Here is a 27,818-nt window from a genome sequence, read left to right on the forward strand (position 1 = left end):
CACATAATCCCTAAAGATGCCATTTTATGCCATCTGGCTTTTGTTGTTATTCCCAGTCAGCACTTCTAGATTGTTTTTTTTTCCACTCTGAAACATATTTCCCTTTCATTTCAGAGTTATTTTTTATTTTGCTCAAAGCTTATCCTGCATACCAATAAATCAAACCATATTTCAGTGGATTAAAGCATTTTTTTCTTTTAGCTGTGTCCGTAGATCCACTTAACAGTCATGTAGTCACCTCTTGACATTGTCCTTTCCCATGCTTGTCTAGTAACTTTTAGGCATGTCCAATGACCGCTGACCTCCAAAAGAGCAGGGTACACAACAAGCAGCTGCTATGATAATGGAGTCCATAATTCTCATCTTGTCATTTTGCTCAAAATTTCTCAGTTTCACTTTCTCTCTCATTTTCACAGTCTATGTGTGCGTGTTCCTGAATTATACTTTATGCCCCTTCCTAACTTCTGGAGCCCAGGAATGCTGAGGATCTAAGCTAACAGGATGGAGGCACTTGGCCTGAATCACCTCTGAGCTGGACCTGACTGTCAGGGTGTATAACGTAACAGAATATGATAGATTTCTATTTTGGTGCCTAAGTGGAAAATGAGCTTTCAACACTAGGTGAATTGGTGAGTTCTGTTCTTTCTGCAGTCTAGCCATGTGTGTTCTGGGAGTCACATAATTGCCAATGACCAGAACAAGTGAGGAGCACCATCCTGCAGGGACAGAGAGACAGAGAGGAATAAGATAAAGTGAGCATTCTCCCCCAGTATTACCCATTTTGGAGCAATTAGATTTGGTGAGAAGCTTTTTTTATGTACTAGCAAAATCTGCAGTCCAAGCCTAAGGCCTCTGTATACTGAAAGAAGACACAAACCAAAATGTGTCACAAGTGTTTGGCTACTCCTTAGTGCCTCATATATGTAGTCTCTTATTGTTGTGCTTGTCTGTTTAGACAAGGGGCAAGAGGTTCAACTGAAGTTTTATCTTGACTGGATCATTGGGTGCTGCTCATCGTGTGGTGTAGTTGTTCATAAAAAGGATGACTGAAATGGAAAGCATTATTAAACATTATTAATTTACCTCGTTTTCATGCTCAGTAACTTCCCAGCAAACAAACAGAAAGCCATGCAAAATGTGAGAACGCAGGTGGATGTGAATAGGGCCTATGCTACAAAGGGGACGAGCAGCAGGAAGAAAGGTGATTTTTCTTTGCACTGCAGCATATCAGTAGATGAGCGGACCACTCAGTGTGTATATGGTGATGAACTACTCTGACTGCTTTTTATTTAATTGGAATCTGCTAATTGAGGCAAGGGATGCTGTTGCTGGGTAAACTCACAAAAGATACTTTATTTAAGCCTAAATATGTAACAAGGGAGAAAGCCTCATTCATACTCTTTCACCCTCTGCTCCAGTTGCTTAGTGACATGATATCCCTTTGTCCCCCGATGAGACTAGTGTGGAGTCGGAGGCTGGGTTCGTAGTCTGTTCCCTGGCCATCACCTGCAGAGCAGCCCCAGCAGGAGGGCTAACCACATCATTGCCACTACCCCCCCCCAGGTCAGCTATTAGTGAGGAGGAGAGTGGACAGTGTTTGCTGGAGGAGGAAGGCTTTGATTGATAGTTATTGGAAGAGCACTTACTAATTTAAATTCAAATTTGGGTTTACAAATGGTTGAAATTGCTGTAAACTACTGCTACTAATAATCTGATTCCACTTTCATTTTCACATATTTCTGTTATGTATGGTTTTCTAGGCCATATAAATATTAAAGCTGATGCCTCTAGGAATCAGCAAGAATATTTTCTCCCTTGATAGACAACCTCGCTAAGAGATAATAGAGATAATAATATCCTATGTTGTTTTATTATGTTTCTTTTGCTGGGGAAGGTTATTGGTGCTGGGGTTTTTGGCAGTCTTCTACAGAGGCAGAAATCAGCCACAGCTGAAGACAGGGCACTAGAAAGTGTTGCTCTGAGCTGTTCCTGCAAATCTGCTGTCCTAGCACACGGCTGTGTGAACAGGGCACTGTGAAGAAGGAAAGACAGCCTATGGATAAACTCCATTATAACAGCTATTTTGGAGACGTTCATTAGTCGGTGAATAGAAGTGTACCATGTGATCTGTGCCAGTCAAGACCAGCTAACCCAGTTTCTGGGTATTGTTTGCCTGCAGAAAATGTTTGCATATGATCTGCTGAGCCGAAATTATTTCACAGAGAACAATTTTAATTATCCAATAAATTTGAGAAATATGCAAGTTTTTTGACATCATTTTTGCAAACAGAAACAGAAATTAGGCCTAGATTTTCAACCCTAGTGGGACTCTAAAACTAAGGTCCTATATCCATATCTAGGTATCTGCTTGAATAACTTACCTTTTCGCTGTGCTTTGCAGCTAGTATCTCTATTTGATCTGCATTCCAGAAAATCAAGGTCAAAGCTGAGCCTGAATTTCTTTCATCTTTGGCAGCATTTACTACATCAGATATACCATTGCCTTTTGAGGTATTAGTCCTCCATAGCTTTAGCTATGGAGAACAAAGTTTCATCGTTTAAGAGCTGTTTTCTAGTCCCTTCTAACATATATTTTTATACTGGTGTTTAGCTAAGAGGTGATCACGTATCATTTGTTCTTTAGGTTGACTACATTATATGGGATTAACAAGAATATGAATCAAGCCATTAAAAGAAGGGTTGCAATAAGAGCTGTGTAAATCAACTTGCATTTCTAAGTGCCTTTAACCTTTGGCATATAGGCCAGTGCTTATTTAGAGTTGTTCCGTGTGTTCAGTCTGGACTGAGTGTGAGGTGTGTGTTGCAGAGAAAGAAGTACAGGTATATTCAGTTCCACTTCTGCTTGGGAGGGGGGAAAGGAAGGAAAAGAAGTTGTATGTAATGCTTCAAGGCTTCAGTTAATGTAAAATAAATCAAACCTGAGATGGTGTTTTAAAAGAGAAATCTGGCAGTCACAGAGAGGAGAAGGTGCTGGGCCTGCAAACATATTTGTCTTTTTTAAATGCTCACTTTCAAGCATGTCTGGTTTCTAGCCTAGTTTGTATCAGAAGGGATCAATTTTTTTCCCGGTTTCCCTGTTCTACTTTTGTGCTGGTATTGTCTGAATCCCAGAGTGAACAGCAATACATCATCCTGCTTCAACATCTGCTAGAGCCCCCTCTCTTTCTAATCTGCCCAGATCCCCAAAGCCTTTCCCACCTGCTATAGCACCAAATGCTCATTATAGCACACAGCTACGCCCTTCACTGTCCTTTCTCCCAGACTCTCAAGGTTAACATGGAACAATGACTATTATTAAACAGGGGCTTTAACAATATAAAGGCAGCCCAAGCTGGGGAAGGGGGGGGTGGGGGGAGAAAAGGAGCTGGGAGGAATTGGGTAACATGCCAGCTTTGCTGGCAACAGAGATCTGCTAGAAAGCTGTGGCCAATTTTCCAGTCGAAACATGACTCACTGAACAGAGATGCACCCGAAATAAATAGCTTCCCTGTTCTGTGCCCAGCAGAAGCAGGAACCACACCCTCCTGTGGTTTTGTGTCAGGGTACTGTGGGTACTGCTTTGAGCTGCTTGGTGGAGCAGTGGGGATAAAAATGGCAATTTTGAAGGAGCTGGCAGCTCTGGGGGTTTTGTTTATTACTTGGCAAACTGAAAATTGTAAGCAATTGGAAGCCCTTTCTTTTTCCTCTTTTTTTTTTTCCTCCAACTTCAAACTACCAACCTGCACCTTCTGCTTGCATCATCAAATCCATTGCCAGTGGAAAGCCTGAAACACATGCATTTGGGTTGCGGGAGGAAAAGGGAACAGGCAAGCCAGGGAGTCGGAGCAGCTTGTGGGCGTTGCGCTGAACAGTATCTCTGGGCGCAAAGGGACTGCTGTGTTAGAGAATGGAGAGTCAGCCTGAACACTGAATTCCCTTACTTTGTTCATACTCTCTCTTAAGACAACTGGAGTGATATTTTTTCCTGACTTGTTGGGAGCTCTGGGAGTTTTTGATTTTCTGTTAATATTACCTTAAATAAATGAAGAAAACTGTTCTTTGATAGTGTCTTTTGGCCCTTACAGTCCAATGCACAGACATCCGTTAGAAGGACTTCAGATATGATTTGTGATGTATGAGTAGACAGTACAGTTCCTTGTAAATTCCTAAGACCTGATCCTGGCCTCTGTTTATATCATGTCCTACATTAAACATTTCTGTCTCTGGATAGCGGTGAATGTAGTAGCCTCCTCTTTTTTGCCTGAATGTGTGGCATACTATGCCCATATCGTGCAGAACAAGATTTTGTAGCCTACATGTCATGCACTGAAGAACAGAACTGTGTCTGGACATGTGCAGTGGCAGACAGAGAGCCTTGGAAGGGATGAAGAGAGAGAAGGATGGCCCGTGTTAGTGGTAGTTATTGCTGTCATGTGTTAGGCATTCCAGTCGGATGGCAGCATTCCTGGTTTCTGACTGGATGGATGGAAACACGCACTTCTTTACGACTTTGATTTCGAGTCCCTGTCTTTTTAGCAAACTACTTAAGGTGCATATCTGTTGGATTTAAGCACATCATTTATTCACTCACTCATCCCACCAAACAGGAACGGTTTCTTAGAGAAAGACTTAAAAATCCATTTTTATCTTGACCTTATTTAAACAAAACTCCACTTAATGCAAATGCACAAAAAATCATACAGGAAGGGGGCAAAACATATTAAATAAGATGAAAAATTGTCAATGAATTGTCAGCAGCTCAGGTGCCCTTTCTGTTCACCAACTAGAACTCATCAAAGGTAGGCTCACAGTTATTTGAAAAGCATGCATTTCAGCTATGTTCTTCAGATGGAACTTGAAATAGGCTAGATATGGACTTAACTGAGCTATAGCAATTAAATCCCTGACCCCCATACCCAGCCATCCAAGGATCAGCTTTTAAATAAAAACTGCAAAATAAAAATGAGAACAAATGAAAATGTGGCCCCAGATTGTAAAAGTTACATGTCATTTGAAGACTGTAAAAGCTAAATCTCATTTGAATCTGCTTGTGTTTCAGTTGATGCCAGGTGAGATTTGGCTATCGGTTTCGAGGGAGTAAGATTATGACTTCTGCATGAGCGAAACATGACTGGCACTCATCTCCTCTCAGGTCTGACCGTGGCAGGAGTCCCAGTTACAGTATACCTTTGGAGACTTTTTCTTTCAGTTTTTGGGTGAATACAATTATTTTGTGGAACATACGCTTCTTCATCTTGTTTTAGAATATGGTCAGGATAAAGGAGAAAAACCTGCATGTACTCTCTCTCTCTCTCCTTCTCCCTCTCTTTTTCTCTGTGTGCATGTATGTATATAAAAAAATATATATAATGCCATGAAAGTTAGAGCTTATGCCTGTCAATCAAAAAAGGAGGGAAAAAACCCACAAAGTTCTATTAAGAAAAAACAGATTGATCTGATGACAGTTGTGGGTGGCTATGCTTCAAAGATCCCATAAACCTTCAGCTGCATGAGGTTTTACTGCAGTTCAGTATGGGTGATGGGATGTTTCCGTATGTACTTCCTTTCAGTTATTGTCTTTTGGTGAGACTTCCTTTATTCTGCTGAAAAGACCACCATTTCCACTTTCCACCCACAGACCTGTTTCCTGGCTTGAATAAGACTGATGGAACAGAGTCTACAGGAACCCTTCCCACTTGCCCCATCTGATAAACACAGGTCCCCTGTGGCAGGCACGAACAGTCACTTAAAAGATTCTAAGCGTTGTTTGGAGATCTCAGCACAACGATAGAAAAACTACCAGTATCTGGTAAATGAAAGCTGTAAAAGCAGTTTTCTATAAAAGCTGTTTTACCGTAACAGGTATTGTGAACCGCTCAAATTCTAGGTGCACGTGCTTATATCTTGCATCCAGGATTACAGTAATCACTGCACATTCTAACAGGCATTACAATATGGAACTGCTTTTGTGGAGAAAGAACAAGCCTGAGCAAATGACCAGCTGCCATTTAAATGTTCGCATTGTTTTACTCAGCTGATTCTAAAAAGCTTACCACCACTCACACTTCTGTGAAAAAGACAAGAAGAAAGAGCCAAATCAAAATCTTGGCCCCATATCATCTGCATTGTTGGCCCTGTCTCGTTAGAGGTTGACTCAGAGCTTTTGGGCTGAACATTCTCTGAACATTGAAGGAATTTGGACAGATTTCCTAAATTTGCAACTTTGGCTCTTTTCTAAAACAAACAAGCAAACAAACAAGTGTACTTTAAATAACACTAACGTTGTGATACAAACCAAAATAGCCCAAGAAATGCAAAATTATGGTAATTATGGATGACCTTGACACTCTCTGCCCTTTAATCACACCATCTGGCCTCCTCCCTCTACCAAAGCCAGGAGTTAAGATTAGAGTGACCCTTCACTTTGAAAGTCTTGAATTTAAACCTACTTCCGTTTGTACTATGCTTTCATGTTGCTCAGACGTCTTGGGAAAAATGGCCCAACGGCTATGCCCAGGAGTCATCCCTAAAGCCAAGTGTCTTCCTTTACCCACACAGCCAGTGTTCTGGGTGTACAAAACCAACTCTCACTAACCCAGACAAGCTAGTACATTGATATACTAACCAATGAGTGCACGTGTGCACTTTATTTCTGTGGGTGCAGTATCAGCACAGAGGTTTGAAGTAGACTGATCCACTGAACTATTATATCAGCTCTCAGAGATTCCCCTGTATCTCTGGAAGAACATACTTAACACTTAATTACACATGCATACACTTGCATTCATGCAAGCTTCATAAAAAGTGCATTATTTGAAAGTGTGAATAGTCATAAATTAGGTACTGCCAGAATTAAGGCACCTTAGGCACACTTAATTCAATCCCCTTGAATATATACATTATAGTACTGCCTTAATGACATGGTCACATTTATTTTGTTCATATGACTTCCACTTCACTTAATAGACTGGAGGAATGATGCTTAGTTAATGATCAGCCTTTCAACAGTTTGTTTTTTCCTGGTTGTGTGTGTACTTATGCCTCCTCCACCTCCCACAATTGTTGTGGCTTCATACACTCTAGCTGTGCCATAAGAGAAACAAGAGTTCCTATACACAGCGACTCCCTAAAGTTTGTTGTAGTGGTGTAGACTTTCCTGCCTGTACCCCAAGTTTACTCCTCCTGCGCTGTTTCTGTCGCAGTCCAGTGTCTTCCCACTCTCCTTTTCCAAACACATTTTTTCATCACCCAGTCAGTCACAGTTTCCACTGCAGAAGCCCAGCCACTCTTCTTCTCACTACCATCTGGTTGTGCACTGAAGTAAAAGCCTTTAAAATTCCACTTGCACTAGCTCTATAAACCTTGTTAGACTCATTACTTACTGGAAATAGGAGCAGAAATCCTCATTATTCATCCCTATAGAGCTTTATAATGTGCTAATCACATCAAGCTTGCTTTTAGGCACAGATCTAGAACCTTGAAGGAAGCAAGACAGAGCAGCTTTTGCCATTATTTCTTTATTACTAGCTCCTAGGGGTCAACCTAGTGGTATTTTTCCTAGCTCAGTAGATGAACTATATTCTGCAAGTATCAGCCAGGTTGAGTAGCTATTATTTGTATTGACATCAGTCATGATAGTAGTTGAACTGCTCACAGAGGTGTTACTTTATCCAAGCAAGGTTGCAGAAATCTGCCCTTATATTTATGCAATACAGTACAATATGTGTCTGAAAAAATGTAATATTTATCTTGTTTGGTTTTATGGTATTTTTGTCAGACTCACAAGCAGGCCTTTTGGCACTCTGTGTTATTGGAAATTTCCCAAAAACATGTAACAAAAACTCAGTCAGTTTAATACAATTATCAGCTTTTTCTCAGCCTGTGCTGAGTCTGTGTTTGTCTAATGTCCGGGTAGATATTTTCTACTTATTAAAATCAATAAATCTGCTACTTTGAAGATAAAGACACATTTCATGTAAAGTCTACTGTATATTGCTCTCTAATGCTGCAGTCTGTCCACTATGTTCCACAGCAGAGCAGCAAATGAAATTGATAGTTAGCATGCTTTCATCACACAATTTCCAAAGTCATGTTCTAAAGAAATATCCAGAGAAGCTATGTGTCTTTCTATTTTCTACCAGGATAAAGCATGTATCTACGAACTTTATTGTGTTCTTAGGTATAAATAGACTCCACATAAGTAGCATGTGCAGTGCTCACATATTCCTGGCTTTGCAGGAGATGAATTTAGATTTCTTAGGTAGAATGTTTACTCTTGTAATTTTATGTTAGTCACTTAAAATTGTTGGTTCTCTGTTTATCTTTGTATCTGACAACATCTCCGCCTTTATTGCTTGTTTCCCCCGTAAATATTTGAGTTGTCATTGTCTTGTATAATATTTTACTTTTCTCACTGACAAATTATTATTTTACTCTAAGCACATTTCCACTTGTCCAACAAAGTCTAGGTTTCTAGGAACATATTTTGAGTGCCTGTAACTTTAATTGGTTTTTTTGTTGTTGCATCCAGTACTGCAAGTGAGAGGGAAGGAGCACAAAGATTTGCTTTTGGATACAAAAGCTGTGGTATTAGTAATATCATGGAAGTCACCCAGATGGTCAGTTTACTTTCAAATGTATTGACATAAGCAGATAATAACGTAGTCTGTGCTTTGTAGCCTAGTTCCCATTTTTAGGTTCAGAAATACTTGGGTATGTTGAAAATATGAGGAGACCGAGCTCTTTAACTTTTGAGAGAATTATTCTGCCTCCTATTGAGCAGGTTCTCTGTTAACACACTGTACGTCTTTCTTCTTTTTGACTTTATTTTTGCCCTCTCTCCCCCCCTGGCTTTCAGCTTGTCCTTTTCCTTCCTTTTGATTTTATGCCCAAACCTTTTTCTTTTTCTTCTCTGTGAGTTTAGGCCTGGCCTTTCCCCCCTTCTTAGCTTAAGGCTTAGACTTTTTCTTCCCTTTGGCACTAGACATAACCTTCTGTTTCTCTCTTTCTTTATCTTGTTTGACTTTGTCTCCCTGACTTCCCACATTTTCTAATTCATTTTTTTCCTGAGGGGATGGTTCAAATGGCTGCATTCCTTGAACAGATAGGCCATCATTTCCTGCATCACCAAGTCTGTCATAAGCTCTCTGAAACCCTTCTGACAGCCTTTGCTAGCCAGGCTTTCTCCCTGACCTTTGCTACAGCGAGATGCGCATCAGTGACCCACTCAGAATGGAGCTTTGCCAGCACTCTCCCTGTGCTGATCCAAAAGGCTCTGAGCTGTGCAAGGCACCCGCTGGAACAGGCTAGCACTTCAGTGCAAGCTCTCATTGCCAGTGCTTTCGCCAGTGCTACTCATGTCCTTATGTGTCACTTCAGATGGCATTTTTCATTTCAAAGCAGAGACTTGTCTGGGATTCAAAATGCTGTGGGTCTCAGTGGCTCTCACTGGAGAGTGGGTGTTACAGGACTTCCCCAGCTTTCCCCTTTTGTGCCTGGTGTGCAGAGATTATTAACTGTTACAGCTAGTGACTGTAGACCCTTAACTGCAGCTCTAGCAGACCTGCTGATGTTAGGAAGGTTCGCAGTTCACTCCCGGTTATGTCTCTCAAGATGCTGATCCTCGTACATCCAGGCTATGCTCTACACGTTGTTCAGGCTTTGGCAGTGAACATCCGATTTCCTATAAGGATCCTTCTGATGTAGAATTAAGTCACTTCTACCTCACAACCTGTAGCATACCTCAGGATATTTACTCAATAGCTATTCCTCCTCCTAACAAACCCTGTGGCTGCACAAAAAAATATTTGTTTTGGCCTGGTTGTTTATCAGCAAATTTAAAGCCTTTCAGAGGGGTTACGGAAAATATTAACTCTGTTGTCCTTGAAAAATAACATCTGTTTCTGTACAAGTTTTGTTTTTTCATATATTCTTCTCTCGTGCTTCCATGACTTTAAAGCAGCTTTCTCTCTGTCTCTCTGCTGTTGTGGAGCTGGCTGTCTCACTTGCATTCAGGCGACACCTTAGCCTCCTTGATGCAGCTGCTGCAGTTCTGACCTACAGTCCTGTCAGTCTGAAGTTTCCTTCTAGCACGGGTTGTTTTTCTTGGATATATTTCAGTGCCCTAACTGTCTATCTCATGGCCACGCTTTATGCAAAAAACGCCCTCATAGTTCTATCCAGAGACTTAGGTCTCTCTTTAATCTCTTTCCCTTTAATTTTTAGCTTGGTAGCATAGCCAGTTACAGTCCTTCTCCTGTGTTTTGCATGAGAGGAAGTAACTCACTGCTCCACTGTGCAGAAAGTTTCACTTGTTCTTTTTTCATTCCTTCCCCTTTGCTTCTGTCTCCTCTGGAGCAGATCCATTTAGTTCTCTAGCTGGTCTTGTTAAACAGACAGAAGATGAGGGCAACATTTATTAAGGGTCATACAATCACAGTGTCCCACATGTTGTAAAGGAAGCAGAAATATCTTAACATAGAAAAGCCCAGACTTTGTTTAGGGCTCTAATCTTGAGACTGTGCAGTGCTGACTTGATAGAAATTATGAAAACTGTTGTTCAGTGATGGTCAGACATGAAGCCATGGCTATGTTGAAGGGACATTGCGGCTGAAAAAAAAGTGTCTGGCTGGAATTACAATGTACAAAGGAATGGAAAAACACTTACGAGTCTGTGAGAACTAATGCTATGCAAATTAATTCAACTCAGCATTAACTTCATGCAGATCCATCTGCATAGCATGTTGTAGGCTTTTTTGAGGTGCTGTAGCTGTTCCAGATTGCTGAAGGAGACCCCATGACTTCAGTTATGTTGACCAAACTCTTAGGATATCGGAAGGATGATGTCACTAGCCTTACCAATGTCCTGGTATCACTTCTGGTCCTCTGGTTGTGGAATCACAGTATTGTGTAAAAGCTCTGATTAGCCTATGTGTGCAATGAGCCTTTTCTGCATCTCTCTTGTGGATATTTAACTCAATTTCTTGAGTTTGGTGTGTCTATAAAATTTCCTTTAGAGATACAAAATTCTTCCATGCGATTTTGCATGGTCTGTGCCAAAACAGATTGTCACTGTAAACCTTAGCCTGTTTCTCCCCTGAGTATATAATTTTTCACATGCAAATAGAGTTTTTTGTGTTCATTTTAAAATATACTTTATAATAATTTTTACTCTATCTCCTTCTCCCCCAAAATCAAAAGCAATGAAATAAAAAGAGCCAGTGAGGGAAATGTTTAATTGAATGTAATAATTGTTCTTTCCTGCTTCAGAATAGCATCTGCACAAAAAACTTTGAAGCACCAGCACTTCTTCTGGATGGATTGACAATTGTCTCAATCTTCATTCACCTTATGTGCGTGACTGTCAGTATCTGCAAAGTACCGGTTTAGTGCAGTGGGAAGTGAGCAAGGAATCAATGCCAGAATTTTCAAGTTTAGGGAAAATATGAGAAATAATATCTCTTTGCATAAATGTCATTCACTGTGCTATGTAACAGCACCTGTATTCCCTGAATTCAGTATCCAAAGATAATAAGAGAAAAATAGCTTCAAACCTTAGTGAGGTACAGCTGAGCTATGTTCCACAGAGGAGTGAGGCAGAGGTCAGTGTTAACTACCTATCTGCTCCCTTCACCTTGAGGCTGCTCTAAGTTAGCTTTACTGAAATAGTCCCGCTGCTGATTTCAATATATAGAATGGATGAACAAAGTCAGCCAGAGCAGTTCTTTATGTGAAACTTCCACAAGGGACTCCACAGTGTTGGCTTTAATCGTGACCACAATCTTATCTCAATGTACAAAGAAGCCCGAAAGCCAGCTGAGTCAGATTGCTGCAGCTTTCACTGGTGGGACAAAGGCAGGTGGTGCATGCTGCTCGCCTTGCCCTGCTCTCCCTGCTCTAGCCTTGCAGCTTCTGGACGCAGCACTGCTCAGCTTTCCCCAAATGCCCCAACAGCAGTGCTGCCCGATCTCTCTGTTGTGCCAGGAAACCACAGAGCTCACCAATTGCTGTCAGCTCAAAGGGAAGGTGACCCTGGTGGAAGCCACTTTGTCTTCCTGCTTTGGGTGCCTCACCAAGGCACACCTGGGAATCCAAGGCCCCTCGCCTGAATTTGCTCTCCCTTACACAACTGTAAATCCAAAAGAACTCCTTTGCTATAAACCTCATTACTTTCATATAAAATTACAAGTAGAATCAAGTCCCAGCTGCCTGCGCATCTTAATGCAATTCAGCTATCTGATATGGGTTTTTAATGAGGAAAACGATGCATGCACCTAGGCTGAGAAAGGCTAACAGCAAGCCTCCAGGTCTCACCAAGGACAAATGGCAAAAAGGTAGCTTGAATTTTATGCTGGGGAAAGTTTGGCAAGAGATTCTTAGTCAGAACAAAAAGGTCGGCCAAGTCGCCGTTCCCAAAGCGCATTGTGTGGAACCACACCATGCTCCACCCAGTGGGAAACCCTACAAAGCTGCGCTTTGCATTGTCCCTTCTAAGGCCTCTAAAATAACTTGGAAAATGACTTTGTTCTTCAAATACAAAAACAAGGCAAAAAACTTTATACCTGCATTTGAAGTGTTCCATCAAAACTCAGTAACATTGTCATGTAAAATAGACCATGAATGCAGGTTTGTAAAGGCTCCTTAACATTTTTTTTAATGATGACAAATAGCTACTGCTGTAGTAGGATTATAATAACAGCTGCTCTAGCTAATATTACCAAAAGGCAAGGTGCTTTTAGGAACCTTGTCTTGTGAATTATGGCTCTTTTACAATCATGTGGCTGTGAGAAAGAAAAAAGAATATATGAGAAGTACTTTGAAAATTGGGTTCAAAGCTTCCTCATGTTAGCTGCGTGTGAAACATGGCAGAACAGCTGCAGAAAACTACCTGGATTTAATCTCAGTTGTCCTTCATGTCATTGCTGGGATTTTGTGTGTTGCTATTGTGGGTTTCCTTTTTTTGTTTGTGTTCTTTTTTTAAAAAAAGTCATATATGATGCAGGCTTTGATATTGTGGCTTGTCTTGCCTTGATATCATAAAAGCAAAAGTAAAAAGAGAGTCCTGCTGAGCTTGAATGAGGCATGTGGTATTTCAGCCTTTATGAAATGAAAAAGCATCCTTAATTTACATTTGGAGATCTCAAAAGCTCACACAGGTTTATTTATGAGTTCTAGTAAGTCTGACAGAGCAATATAGTCTTTACATAATTTAATGTAAGTCATTCCTAGTTGGAGTCATGATAAGTTACGTGTTGAAAGGACATGTGTGTAACTGTAGAAGCGATAGGAGCTTTCCTCCTTTCCCTCAGAGAAGTGCTTTCCACAAACTTCTGTCGTCTGTGTGCGCTGTATCAGTTCTGGGCAGCTGTATTTCGTGTGGACCATTTTGTAACTGCTGGAACCCAAAGACACTTTCAGCTTAGAGCCGTCTAAAGAATGGAATGAAAGTGAAATAATTCATACTCCATGTACCATAAAATTAACACAGATAGGGAAATAGGGAGAAAGTGCTTCATTCATTACAGCTGGAATCTTTTTTATCAGGTATACTATATAAGCAAATACAGTGTTGAGCTGTATTTGAGCAGTGTTGAGAGTCTGAGGTCATGGCTGCTCCAGAATCGAAGCGGTTTAGTATATTTTAGTATGCATTCATTACAAGGTACAGTGTACAGTTAAGAAACACGCTTGTGGCGCCAGCATGTGATTATGGCAAGACAGGCTGACCACTGGGAAATTGCTGAGCTAACAGGGAGAGCAGTCGGGCTGAACTGTGCTGGAGCCAAGTTTACAGTCACCACACCAACACACCTTCTAATGACATCTCTGAAGCACTTTGTACTCAGGATGCTCATCTGAGCGACAGACTGTTTTCGTAAATCCAAGGTAGCGTGTGCTTTCAAGGGGCTGTTTATGAATCCTCTCGCTATTCTATTTTTGAATTCTCTTGTGTACGTGCATGTTTTGTGTGTGTATTTAAATTGTCCTTCCAACTTACTTTCTGTCTCTCCATATCTCTTCAGATTATTTCCTTTTCTCTCCCTCTTTCTGTCTTTTTTTATTTCCAGAAAAAGTTTGAAATCCTAGCCACAATGTAGAACAAATAAAAATAATACAAAAAAATCTGCTTCATGCTTAGTGGTCAACTGACTGCCAAAATCCTGTTCAGAGTGACCATTATATGAGGCAGGTATAAGTCAGACACCTTAAAAATAGTGACATTTTGGTCACAGCATGCAGTCTATTAGTCTGTGGCCTTTTTTTGTGGGTCAAAAATGTCTTTCAGCCCCTTGTGAACATCTTTCTTTGCACACAAATGTTCCCATTTTTTTCCCCTCTTTGAATTTCAAGCCGCCTGTTTATTCAGGGTAAAAAAAGAGAGTACAAGAGTTGTTAAGTAGAAAGAGAATTTGGAGAGAGTGTCAAATGATAACCATGACAACTTAGAAAGCAATAGAGAAAAAAAAAAGAAGCCCAAACCCTCAGAATGTAATGTTTATCTCTCAAACCTAGAAAAATCCAACAACTGAAATGAACAGTGGTCTCATGTAGGCACCTGGTCTTAGTGAGGCAGGAGACTTGTACAGAGCCGTGGGGGGCTACGCTTAAGATGATGTCTTGCAATGGAGAGGATTGCTATAGGTTCACCCTTGGAAGCTTTGGTAATGACAGGGCGCTGTTCTTCACCCGAGGCAGAGCCGTAGAGCTGTCAGCAAAACACTGGGCCAAAGTTGTTCATGTCAAGTGTTGCTGATATAGTAGCCAAAGGGAATATTTTAGACATAGTACAGAAGTGTAAAAAAATAGCAGTAAGGACTGGTGCATTTAATTAGATATTGCTTCTTCAAATGATACGAGGCTTTATTTTTTCTGCGTAATTCAAAATGTTCTGCTAAAAAGATGGAGGACTGCAGTCAGATTCACATTTAGGCTGACCCTCAGTTCCTTGTCCCATCCTTTTAAGCTGGTACTTTCCTGAGTCCATTTATCCCTTTAAAACACATTTTTAAAAAACTAACTTTGTGAACAGTGTTTTTAAACTAGCAGTCCTTGCCACATTAACCCGACACTCCTGAGTGTATCATCACCTAGTTTGAGTTCATGCATTCCTTTAGCATGGCTAAAAAAGCTGGTGATGCAGAAGTAATTAAGAAAGAATAAAAATACTATGAATAAAGTCCTTATATAACCTTAATTCTCTACACCTATTGGAAATCCAAGGAGAGGCAGCATAGTCTGGCTGACAAAAAATAGTACAGTAACATGGAGTAACAAGGAGAATGGTAATTCAGCTCAGGATGTGTGACCTTTAATAAGCACCTTATCTTATTTTTGACTTTTTTTCTGGCTATGTAAATGAGAATACACTTTACCTACCATACCGCAGGGTTGTTGTGAGGATATCTGAGTATGATCTTTGGTAGCTGTTAAGAACTGGAAGAGCAGAGTGCTGAGAGTCCCAACTCCGCCATATCCCACTAGGTGATCTGGGGAAAGCCGAGATGAAAAATATACTGCTTTGTGTCCCCATTTTGCAATCTGTCAAGGAAAGCCAAACTCACAGGGCATCGTTTATAAAGCTTTGAGATCTCTGCATGGAAGATGCTCAACAAGAGGTTCTTAAAAAAAGTGAGCACTGAGAAACTTGGATTATTGAAATACAGCTGTGCAAAATTCACACTGACTTTGATACATGCAAGCTTATTCTTCTTTTTTGGTGTGCAAAGGGTTGAATAAACCTCAAATCCAGTTGAAGCACCTACGTGTCACCGAGCATCATCCACGCCTTCAGGCTCTTTAGTCTCACCTTCAGAACTCCCCTCTGCCAGCCATGGGCCCTCTGTCCTCCTCTCACCCTCATCATCTTGGCCAAGCATTTTTTTTCTCTTATCCCTTCGCGCTTAAAGAATTTCTTCTGCTAATCATTTGAACGCTTTACAACTAGAAGATTTTCAAAATCCTAAATGGTAGTTGTGGTGTAGCTCTTGGAAAGTATTTAGTTGTTTTGCTTTTACTGGAATTTAGGTACTTTAAAAGTTTCTTTAACAGGTGCTTTGATACTTTAGGGATCCAGGCCCAGGTGCCTGACTACTTCAGGCTTTCAGGAACAACTAGATGCCTAATTTCTAATTGCACATTAAAAGTTGCCCTGATATAAAGATAACTGTAGTGGACTAAATAGAGCCCTCCAGTCACATCCATTTCCTGCTTGTTCTGGAATTTGTATGTTAGATTTTTTATGCTACTCTTAAGCTGACTATTCTGGGTTTTTTATTTTTAAATAACAAGGATTTTATTTTTAATAATGGAAATCTTAGTTATTTAAATTGGAAGTCACAATCTCTTTATTTTTCACAACAGATGCTCTGTGAATTGTATGAACTTGTGAATTTCAAAGCTTCTCTGAAGAATTCAGAAGCACAGCTAAAACTTGTAAAGTTTAACAGGATAAAAGTGAAAATATCCCTGAGTCCTGACATCTATTTGCTCTAAACCTTCTTATGTAAAAAATGCCCGGCATCTTTTCTCCACGTGCTATAAAAGCTATAGAGTTTCATTGGTAGTGCAAACATAAACCATTGATGTTATATACAGAATGTGACCTAAAAATGGTATCTTAAGAGCCCCGTCCAGAATATAAAATAAAATAAAAATTCCACTACCTGCAGGGTGCATTGTTGTTAATTAACAAAGAGTGTTTGAGGAACGATGGCTTCTAATACAAGAACCTTAAGGTTTGATCCAATAGCTGCTGCTGGGAACAGCTGAGAAAGATCTGGTGTTTTTTGTGTAGAGCCACTTCGCCTCCTAATATATTCTGTGTACTCAAACTCATTCCATGCCTGAACACTGCGCTGTTGTTTCGAAGCATTTACTTAATGAAACAGTTGCTGTGTGGTTGTGTGTGCACCTTGCATTGATCATTTGTGTAGTATATTTTGAAATGTAGTGGTGTTGCTTGCGTGGTTTCTTCTGCTCCTATTACTGTCCTGTGGAAGAGATCTCAGTTCTTTGCATTTGCCTTCCCTCTTCAATTCCAGCAGCAATGCAAGCGCCTGCTCTCTTTACAGGATTTCAGAGTGAACAGAAAAGTGGGTGGAGGTAAAGCAGAGGTACAGGGTAGGCAGTGTGGGACTGTGATTTTCCTAAAGACCTCACTGAAGCAAGAAATGGGGCTGCCACAGCCTGGTTTTCAAAACCTGCGCTGTTGCCTCTAATACCCAAGTTGCTATGTGGACCCCTGCTTATTTCTTTATTTATTGGCAATTATTTTTGCCATGGGATTTGTTTCCTACTCTTTGCTGGCTGCTGCAAAGGCTGTCTGAATTCCCATGTCTGAAGACTCATTTTCTAGTAGCTGCAGTAAGTCATAGAGCAAGTAATCACATAGCTATTGCCACTGCCATGCACACAGCTGCTACAGTGACAAATGCCATGAGGAGCATGTCTCCTGTTACCCCAAACCTTAGAAGGGATGCACTGGAACAAATGCTAGGGTTTGACTGTCAGATTCTTGGATGTGTCACATATTTCTTTGGAGCTTGGGGCTGTTGTAGCAGCTGTTTGTAAACACTGCAAATCCAGCAGTAGACCAGAGAAGAAGAATATTTTTCAACTTCTAGCTTCCTCAACCATCTTTAAAAATGTTGCAGATACACTGACACTTCTGCTGTTGGTTTAAATAGCAACCGGTATTGGTTTTCAGCTGTGCAGGCCAATGGGCAGGCTCCGTCCCCAAGTCCTCCTGTGTCAGATGACTCATCAACATGTCTGAGAATGTCCATTAGGCTGCAGACTCCAGTAGGAAAACACAGTAGACAATTAGAGAAGTATTTGGGAGCTGAAGGGGATTTGATCGTGTTCAGTCTGATGCTAAAAACAAAATTAAAAAATATATTGCTAAAATTGGAGAGACTATGAGTTGAATTCCAGTGAGATATCTTAGGCAGTGAAAGACAGACTCTCTCTGATTCACAGAGGTTCATTTGGTAGTATAGAAGCATGTAAACAGGACTCAAATGATGTAATTTGAAAATTATATTGGCAATAGTGTTGGAGGGAGTTACTTTATTTTGCAGCCCAGTATTAGTTTTCTGCAGGCCTCAATCTTCTCTTTGACAGTCTAGGCAGTAAAAATTGTAGAAAATTAGATTCCCAAACTGTCAAGAGGGTCATATTTACAAATGACCTCTAAGGAAAGGTGGTGCCTTTGCCTAAGTGTAGGGGCCTGCCTACATGACATTTTGCAGGCAGATGGAAGCCTGCTCCGTTCATTCTCTGAAGCAAAGGGAGGCTGCAAGAGCAGAGTAAGCCAGGTGCTGGCCCTCCCACAGCTGACAGAGCGCATCCTGCCTCTCGCAGCGCTCCATTAGTGCAAGTATGCCACTGCACTTAGCCTTCTTCACATGGGTTTTCATTAGCTCAGAGCCCTGGCAGGGTGAAGAGGCGCTTGCTTGGAAAACGCTCTGTTCACACCACCTAAATGAGAGAGTACAAGCAGGAATCGATAATACCACCTTTTGGTCTTTGCAGACGTGCTTGGACTCATGTAAGCATGTGTCCACATTTAGCTCGCAGTGTAGAAGTAAAACTGGCTTGAAAGACAGTCCTTGTTTCCTGTTTGAAAAGAGACTTATCAAGCTCTATTCTTTAAAAGTTTAATATTTAGAAGGATTTTCCTCGATGGTATCTCGATGATAAGTTTGTAATTACTTCCCAGTCTGACAGGGGAAACTGGGAAAGTTTGTAACTGTAAGCAGAAATGACAGCCGTTACTATCAACTTATTTTGCCCCAGTGAGGTAAGGAGGTCTAAACTTCATATTAGGAATGGAAAAACTTCTTTCAGTATTGTTTTCCTGGGCTTACTACTGGCTTAATAGCATGTAATGTAGGAAACCTAAATCAACATCTCGAGCTGTAAGGTAATATTTTCAATGTGACAAATCTAAAACTTGCTATTCAAATACATTAGTGTATAAGCACTTAAATAAATAGTTCAGCTTTTAGAAGTAGAGAAAGTAAAGAAGGGAAGTGGGAGCTCAGCATCTCAGAAAATTAAAATAATAGCAAACACAGTACTTTCAAGCAAATGGCATCAAAGCTTGTAACATGCTCTCAGGTGACCTGTGTAAGCTGCATTAGGCCAATGACAGAAGCTGGAAAAGGATCTGAGAGCTTTAGCTCCCTGGATTTAGACTTTATAACCTGTTCATTTACAAAGAAAATGCTGTTTGTCAATAACTGGATACAGTGAATAACTTATTGTTTAAAGAAAACTCTGATCAGTGAGTGAACAGTTTAGTATGAACTAAGAAGGGTGTGAACATCCTTTGGGATGACCAAACCTTTGGGAACTTTGTTCTAATACCTCTCTAGCATTAGGCCTCTTTAGTTTCAGTCTATAGCAAGGACACCTCGGAGATGAGCACAGCTTCCTTGGGTAGTATATTGTTTGTTCTTCGGGAAACGTAACATATTCTGTCCCCTTATTGAAAAGCTTGTGGAACATTAGTCTTACAGAATTCATCACACTAACCATGGGGAAGAAAAAAGTCTCAGTACTTAAAAGCAGGTATTAGGCTGAAATCTCTTAAGGCTTTGCAGCTACGTGCATCTTGTTGAAAACAGCAGGTTAAATTTATACCCTCAAAGAAATGGCCACTCTCCTTGCTCTCATTAAGGTAAGCTTTCTTCTTTTCAGGGCTCTCTGAACTAGCAGGGTAATTTTTGTGCCTGCTAACATAGTTGCTTCTCTCCAGTGCATAGCACTTTTATTTTGAGGGAGTCCACTGAGAAAGGAAGCTCCAATCTGTAAAGGAAGAAAATTATTATCTATGTGGTATCCCACTGCCCCTGTATTACACACACATAAGTGCACACTGTTCACCACCTGCCACATAGTAGGTCATTTTAAGCCACCCTGCTTTCTTCTATTTTAATTCTCTTGTCAGGCCCCTGAAAATCAGTTAGTTTTCCTCATGCTAGCAGTAAAGCCAGACTGCTTCACTCTTGTTCTCAGAAACATCAGCAGGAATTTTGTCATTAATAGCAGGATCACCCTACGAACAAGAAGAGAATCACAGGTGAAACTGAATACTGTATTAGGCACAGGCTCAGTCCAAATGACTGCTTTTGTGTGAGTGTTTTCTTACATAAAAATTGCTACACTCTAACGTGAATCATGAGAGTTACACTTTTAAAAATATAGCATATCCTCTTTTCAAACTGTATCAAACTTACAGCAATAGGCTGATACACAGCACTGATCCCAAAACAACAATACTAAAATTAGAAATAGATATACTGTGACCCCACACATTCTGCTTAAACTAAACAGAACCCACCTACAGTAACTATTTTGGCTCAGCTGATATTGTCAGCAATGAAACTAATATGCATCAAGGCTGCCAAGATTACAGCAGATAAGATCATTATTAAAAATATAAGACTATTGATGTTTTGCTCTGCCTAAATAACAACCTAAGACCTATTGTTGGTTCTTGTATGAATAAGTCGACGCCACCATATTGCTCTTACAGACCTAACAAGAAGTTAAGGTTGGAAAAAATATTGTTGGGAAATACTGTCATCCTACTTGATGCTAAACTAGTATATTCATAATTACTCCTCCTTTTATGGGAAAGTTAGGAGTTTCCAGTAGAGAAAAAAATCATTTTGCCATCATATGCAAGAGAAAAATAGTTACTGATTTGTAGAGAACTATTTTGAATGCATTCATAATTTTCAGTCACTCTTTCCTTTTAAGCTACTTATTTTTCCCAGTTGGGATGGAACGTGCAACATATATCTACACATTGGAAGCATGTATGGTTGCAAAATTACAGACGTGAATTTTGAATTTGAACAACCATACTGTAATACGCAACAGGGACTTGCAATATGTTTGTTGCTTGTCCTAGTGCTTATGCATCAACTCCAGTTCTTGCATTAGAGATTTACTTCAGCTTTGTAGTCGTGTAGCTAAGATGGTAATCATAGTCAATGAATAAAAGGCTTTGTATTTAACACTATTACTCTATGAAACATATTCTTCCTTCAGTAACTCTGCTTCTTCCCACTGTGCTGTTTCTAGGACAGACTTAGACCAGAGTAAAAAGTGTCCTATTTCTCAGCCAGGAATTGCTAGACTGGACATGCTCTAATGCAGTCTCAGAAGTGAAATCAGTAGCCGTGGTTAGCTTACAGCGTGCTTGCTCCTAATTGAAGCAGTCCTGTGCGTTTCAGTTCGAAGTGTGGTCTATAAGATGGTGATACCTTGAGTTGTATGAATCCTAAAACAATTTGAGCCTCTCTATCAAGCTATATTAGCTTCCAGAACTCACAGAGACACCCATGCCAGCTTCCCTGTCTTAAATTCTTCAAATAGTTGAAGCAGACTGTCCATCTGCCAAAAAGATTGGGTCCAAATAAACAAAGGGCATGTTGAGCATTTAGAAAATGCAGACACTGCTCCTCAGCTTTAGCCAAATGCAGACATCCTGGTGAAACTGGAGGAGTGAATTGAAGACCACATGGATGTGATTTGGTGGATGTTTAAAGCTTGTGACTGAGTCTCTGGAATTACTTTCAAAACTGATGGCTGAATTTTTATATGTATATATATTTATTATTTATCACATGTTATTTCCTTTTTATGTACTACAGTTTCTGGTTCATTAGTATTCTCCAACAGGTCATATATCGAAATTGGTTGAATATTGTTTATGTAGATAATGTATGAAGAGGGATCAAAGTTAACCGAGGTATTTATGATCAATAGAGGTCTTTAAAAAGGCAGTGTGGATCTTTCATGTTTAGTGAATCTTAGACTTTTCCACATTGGTTTAGGTCCTCTTGCAAAATGTTGTCTGATGGTGAAATCAGCTGTGAATTTAGAAACCTGTGCCCAAACATACCCAAAAATTGCATTCATGCTTTGCAGCTGTGATACATGCCTATGGTGAATTGTGTAAAAAAGCTAACTCCATCCTTTTTTTCTCACTCTTATCTTCTTTCCTTGATCTTTGGGATGTGAATCTGAACTTTTCTAATTTTCTACCTCTGTTTTTAATTCCTTTTGAGCTACAAAAGAAATTCCTCCACTTAAGAGTGCTTTCTTCCTTTTCAATATGTTATAAAAGGATTGAAAAAAGAAACTCCTTAGTGAGCAAGGTTCTAAACATATTTCATAAACTCATGATAATTAGATCATTTTTTCATGCTTTAAAGTTGACAGTAGTTTAGCTTTGATAGTGCCAGGTGGTAATCCAATGTGACTTAGATTTCCTATAGCAATAACATTTGGCAGATTCACTCCTTGATGAGAGGAAACCATTTCTATTCTTAGCTACATTTTGTGATAGAACTATAAATATACAAAGCCTTTCTGCAAGGATTCTTTAAAAAGTATTGCACAGTATAATGAACCCCGTTTTTTGTGTTTACTGAAGTTTGTTGTTGTTTAAAGGAATAGAAACTGAGGGGTAAGAAATACTGAGAACAGGTATACTCCCCATATAACATTGCTTTGAGGCTTAAAGGGAGTATAGTACTCTGCTGAATAGCCAGTTCCGAAGTTATTCAGAAGGCACTTAGTTCTCCCTTTAAATTATATTGGAAAGCATGAATGTATCTTGCTGCCTGAAATTTGCTTATATGCAGTCACAAATGCCAAACTGAACCTTCCTAGAACTTTGCTGGCATTAGCAGAGGTCCCCTAAACCTGAGTATGGCTATTTACTGCTACCCAGACACCCTGGTGATGAAAACTTTTGTATATCTAGATAGACAGACCTCTGGATAAACAAACCCATTCACGCAGAATATGCAAGTTAGATATACGGAACTAAAAGTCCACTGAAGAAATCAACAACATAATCATGTTGCAAGATGAAGGATTGTGAAAGGTCGCAGGAACGCTGTAATGCATGCAGACAGTAGATGCTGTTGCACAGGAAAGTACAGGTGCTTCTTCCAACGACTGCCAATAGTAATGTTAGTCAAAGAGGCTTCCAGGAGCTCATGTCATGCAGGGTCTGCCCTGGCTCCTCAGGAGTCGATGGATGTGCCTGCTATCGAATGGAGAGCAGCTGTATTGCTGGGATCTCCGGCTGATGCATGGTTCCTCTGTACTTTATTCCATATGCTGTAGCTAGTATAGTCTTGCTGCTCTGACAGTATTCTAGAAGGAAGTGTATGTTACATTCAGCACTGCCACTGCTGCTGCGCTGAAAAAAGACAGTAAAACGAAAATTATTCCCCTGCAGAATATGCATGGAGGGGAAAACAGTGAAATAAAGTGAGAATAAGTTAAAGGTTTAATCTTAGGAAAAATAGCACTGGATCATTTCATTTCTTTGAATTTTGTCAGTGTTGCCAGCATAGGGACAATAATTATTTCCTTTTCCTTGCTAAAAGGGACCTGGGGGTTTACAATGAATGCCACGTTGAATGTTAGCCAGCAGTGTCCTCTTATCATGAATAAGGCAGACTTTATACTGAGTTACATTAGGAGGCACGTGGCCAGCAGATCAAATGCAGAATACTGTGTCTGGTTTGTATCGCAAGCTCAAGAGGGTTGTGGAGAAACTGGAGAGCGCCAGTGGAAGGGAAACAAGACAGTCACAGACCTAGTGCACACGATGTATGAGGAGAAGGAGAGGGATCCCGGCTGGATTGGATGATCTTCAGAGGTTCCTTCCAAACAATAATTCTGTAATTCTCTGAGTTGAAGAATGTACAAAATCATAATGTAGCTCAGATTAATTTAATTTACTATCTCAAAGCATTGCAGAGTCCCTTTGACTCATTCCTAACTGGTACATAAGATCTGAACAAATCAGTATGATTTGAAGCTGTCTTGTATGGGTCAGACTCTATCAGATAGACAGAAGAAGAAAGGGAGTTCTGGAGTTAGTATCCTTCCACTGAGAATATTCTGCTGTTGAGTAAGGGACTGAAGATGAAGTGCTTTACTGATTTTCAGCTGCCTAGTGAAACTAGCAGGAAGAATGATGTGGTTATGTTTCATGAGACCTAGCACATAGAAGACTACATAATACATAATATTTTGCTTCAGATAGCACCACTCAGTAAGGACCATTCGAATACAGTCAGCAAAAAGTAAAGCAGGATTTGCTGTCTCCCAGCAGATCTTACCTGAATAAAGAAAATTGCCCGGGTTTATTTATTGACGTACAGTTTTTTCATCTCTAAGTCCTTCTTTCATAGCCATTTCATACCCATTCAAAAGTGGACTTCATAAAGAGCCTTTAAATTCAGGGGGAGGCTGGGAAATCTTTAAAATAATCCATAGAGTTCATATTCAAAGTAGTCATTTCTTCTAGAAGTAAATAGAAAAATAATAATCTAGTGGCAAATATGTACCTATGAAGTGCTGTCCTTTTCCTTCGTCTCCTAAGAGAGATAGTAGCTATTAACTGTTTCAGTCGCTGGCCTGCCTCCGTAAAGTGTGGAGAGCATTCTGTGAGTTAGAATGGCCACAGCAGTGTCTGTCAGGGGTAAAATACACTTTCCACCTTTGTTACAGTAAAACTTGGGTTGCAATCCAGGAATTGTGCTCCAATTATATGAAGGCAGTTCAGGAAGTGTCAGCTGGCAGAGACCACTGCAGGGAGGGACAGGTCATCTCCTACCCTAGAGAAGAAAAATACATGTCAGCACCAGAGCTATTTTTGTAACAATTTGCTCTATAAATAGCCTCACAAAGAATTGTCTGAAAAGATTCCTGCCTATGGTAACTCTGGAAAGTTTCTCTGTCAGTGACGGGGTGGGCAAGAGTGGAGGGATAGCGACAGCTAGGTCAAGATGCTAGGATAGTTTACTCTATAATGTTAGTGTGATGTGGTGTGACATAGATGAAAAGTATGAAGTATGATAGGCAACAAAAGATCAAATATAAGCTCGACTATTCCAGTTCCCCTGGCAATAGAATGAGTATTCTTATCCATATATACTTCACTGTAACCTTTTCACAGCTGAGATCATAACTGGAATGAATGCCTATATCAGCTAGAAAGATATGACCTCTTTTGTTTACATCAAAAAAAAAAAAACCTTGGTAAATGACTCTCTTTCAAATTCTTTATCTGTCAACATGGAGAGTTACTTGTCAGTTTTACTGTCCTAAACTGAAATTCTGACCTTGATGAGAAACGCTCGGAGGCTAGCCATTTATTCGGAATTTAGGGTCGGACTTGAATTTTTTACGTGCTTCTTATGAGTTTTGAAATGAGAGGAAGAAGAGAGCAAACAAAATGAGAAAACCTGTGAGCCCTAAAAGAGAATCAGAATAATATTAAACCATTGAAATGCCTGTATTTGCTCAAGAAACAAGGCATTATTTAAAATGTGAATCTGAACTTTCTTGTTAATGACTCAGATGATATAAGGTTTGAATCTGGTCTTTTTTTAGTGCTATTTTAAAACTACATCAAGATCGTATGGAGGCATGCACATACATACGCACATACACATGCACGCATGGATAATCTGCAACATATTTTTCCATTTTAAAATATTTCAGAAGATCTTTTTAAATCGTGTTGTGTGGTAGCTGCTGTTTTATGGCATTAACCCCCAAATTGCTTAATACATATGTACCCAGTCATCAATTTTTGTCCAAAACATAACAAATGCAAATGAAAAGTTTCCTGTACTTTTAAGCTTTGAAGCTGCTTTCTATGGGTAGCAGACATTCTGGAAAGTAGGAGCACTGACATCATTCAGTTCATTGAATTACCATAAATTTGTGCAAAAGCAGCTACTTCTTCCTAACTCTTCTTATTGCTCTGAAATTTACCTTAATGCTTTTTTTCCAGTTTTGCCAAAAACTTCAGACTTTGTGCCATTTTCCAGTCGAAATTTCAAACCTCCTGCCCATATAGCACTGGCTGTGTTTTTTTTTAAGCATTTTCTTTGCGTTGCGAAGTCCAAGACAAGATTGGCAGGAAGGCGGTTCTGTGGGGATCAAAGCAAATACAGCTCTCACCTAGGCAGGAAAAGATAGTGGTGACGCACTTGGGCTTGGGTTGCATTTGGAGGAGCTGGGTTCATTTCACAGCTCCATCACAGTCAGCTTATATTACCTTAGGCAAGTGCCAAGCCTGCAAAATAAAGTGAAAGTTGGCCTATCTGCCAAGTGGAAACTACCGCAATGGATTAGGTGCTTCTGGTAGAATGGGTGCCTAAGAATGACATCTACAAAAGTGAGGATCCATTTACAAGAACAAGAGAATACCTAAAATTCTACCTCAGCAGTATAAACATGTCCTTTTGGGACTACAAGGAAGCAATTTTCTTCTACTAAGAATTTTGGTCCTGATCCTTCTCCTGAAAATATGTCTCAGGGCCAGCTCTTTATCGTAAAATATAGCCAGAGAAGAAACTGTTATATTCCTTTTAAAATTTTTCTTCCCAGTTTGTTTAGGTGAATGTTCTCACTACTAATGTACTTGAAAAAGTGAGGTCACTGCGTTATTGCTTTACCTTTTAGTTGGACAGTACCCAGAGCAGACCGTGGAGGATAACCAGACAAAATCTAAGTAGATCTCATGAGATCTCATGGCATGAGATAGCCATTTAGCTGCTGACTATGATTTGGATTTGGGCAGTTCTGAATATACTCAGATTTTTGCTGGAGGAAAAGGTTAGGTTCTTTGAAGGTAGGCTGCAGGTGAGCGGGAAGTTTGAGAATCAAAGTTTTGATCTTAAGTAGCAATGGGACAGTGAGATGATTACCTTTTGTGCATTAACTTCTTAGCCCCTCTGTGCTCCAGGGATATTCCCTATCTTTAAAATCAGAGCACAGGCACTTCCCTATACTATAGTGAATCACAAGGATGAAGGTGTTTGGGTACTATCGTCAGGAGATGCCTGCAGTTTAAGAATCTCCTCTTTTTAGGCCTTCAGAAACACAGCATGTAGCAATATTACATAAGATGGTTGCAGAGTTAGGAACCATAGCTCCAAATTCACAACTACTGCTGTCACACAAGGACATCCTTAAAACTGTAGTTGACTCTATGATACAACTAGCCTGACTTCTTCTTTTCTGTCCCACTTCCCTGTGTGCTGCTTGGTGCATGCCCCTTTCTAAGCATTTTATTCCTAAACCCAGCTCTCTGTATGTGTGTTTCTGATGATCTCAGTCTCTGTGCACAGTGCTGCTGAACTCAGCCAGTTGCCTCTCAGTGGTAAGTGCCCAGAACACATCGGACAAAGATGTATTGCTAACATAATAGTCACATGGTCAAAAATAATAATACGATGCAAAATAGCAGATTCCCTATAGATTTTTTTTAATTGATTAGTGCCTTTGCTTTTCTGTGGATCTTTGGCTAGAAGAGATCCCAAACACTGCTGTCAGTACAGTATTGAAAGCTGAAATCAAGCAGCAGTTGCAGTAAATTCCGAGGCTCACTTTTACAAGGCAGGCCAGGTTATTTATCTTAGTAAATTGAAGACCACTTACAACTCATGAGGGAAAGATGACAATGAGTCCACGTCACACAAGATCTGTTGGTCCTTGCCTACAAACATTTATTTGCAACTGCTCTGATGACCCAGAATGAACTCTACTTCAGCCTGAGGAAGGTGGGAGGAAACCAGCACTCATGCCAGCTGCCTCTTTCTTACTATGATACGCTTGTCGCAGAAACAGATCACCTGGAAGGGGGGGGACTAAGGAGTTCCATAGCAGCAGAGAGGAAAAAAACACTAAAAGCAGAAGAAACAAATAAAATGTATCAATTACTTAACATAACCCAAATACATCACACTGTAGAATCAGTAAATGAA

The 27,818-nt window shown here is 40.1% G+C and overlaps 1 protein-coding gene and 1 long non-coding RNA gene across 2 annotated transcripts in view; one reads left to right on the top strand and one right to left on the bottom strand.

Moving 5' to 3' along the window:
- The window catches only part of LOC138060871 (myocyte-specific enhancer factor 2C), a 566,075-nt gene that overhangs the window by 177,506 nt on the left and 360,751 nt on the right, over window positions 1-27,818 (top strand). The gene's annotated exons all lie outside the window — the stretch shown is intronic.
- On the bottom strand, window positions 21,754-24,648 carry LOC138064684 (uncharacterized). The gene is made up of 3 exons (XR_011137926.1): window positions 24,159-24,648; window positions 23,630-23,722; window positions 21,754-23,227 (listed from the first exon to the last, which is right to left on the bottom strand). It is a non-coding gene; the product is annotated as an uncharacterized lncRNA (long non-coding RNA).

The sequence above is a fragment of the Struthio camelus genome, chromosome Z (assembly GCF_040807025.1).
Source record: "Struthio camelus isolate bStrCam1 chromosome Z, bStrCam1.hap1, whole genome shotgun sequence".
NCBI lineage: Eukaryota > Metazoa > Chordata > Aves > Struthioniformes > Struthionidae > Struthio > Struthio camelus.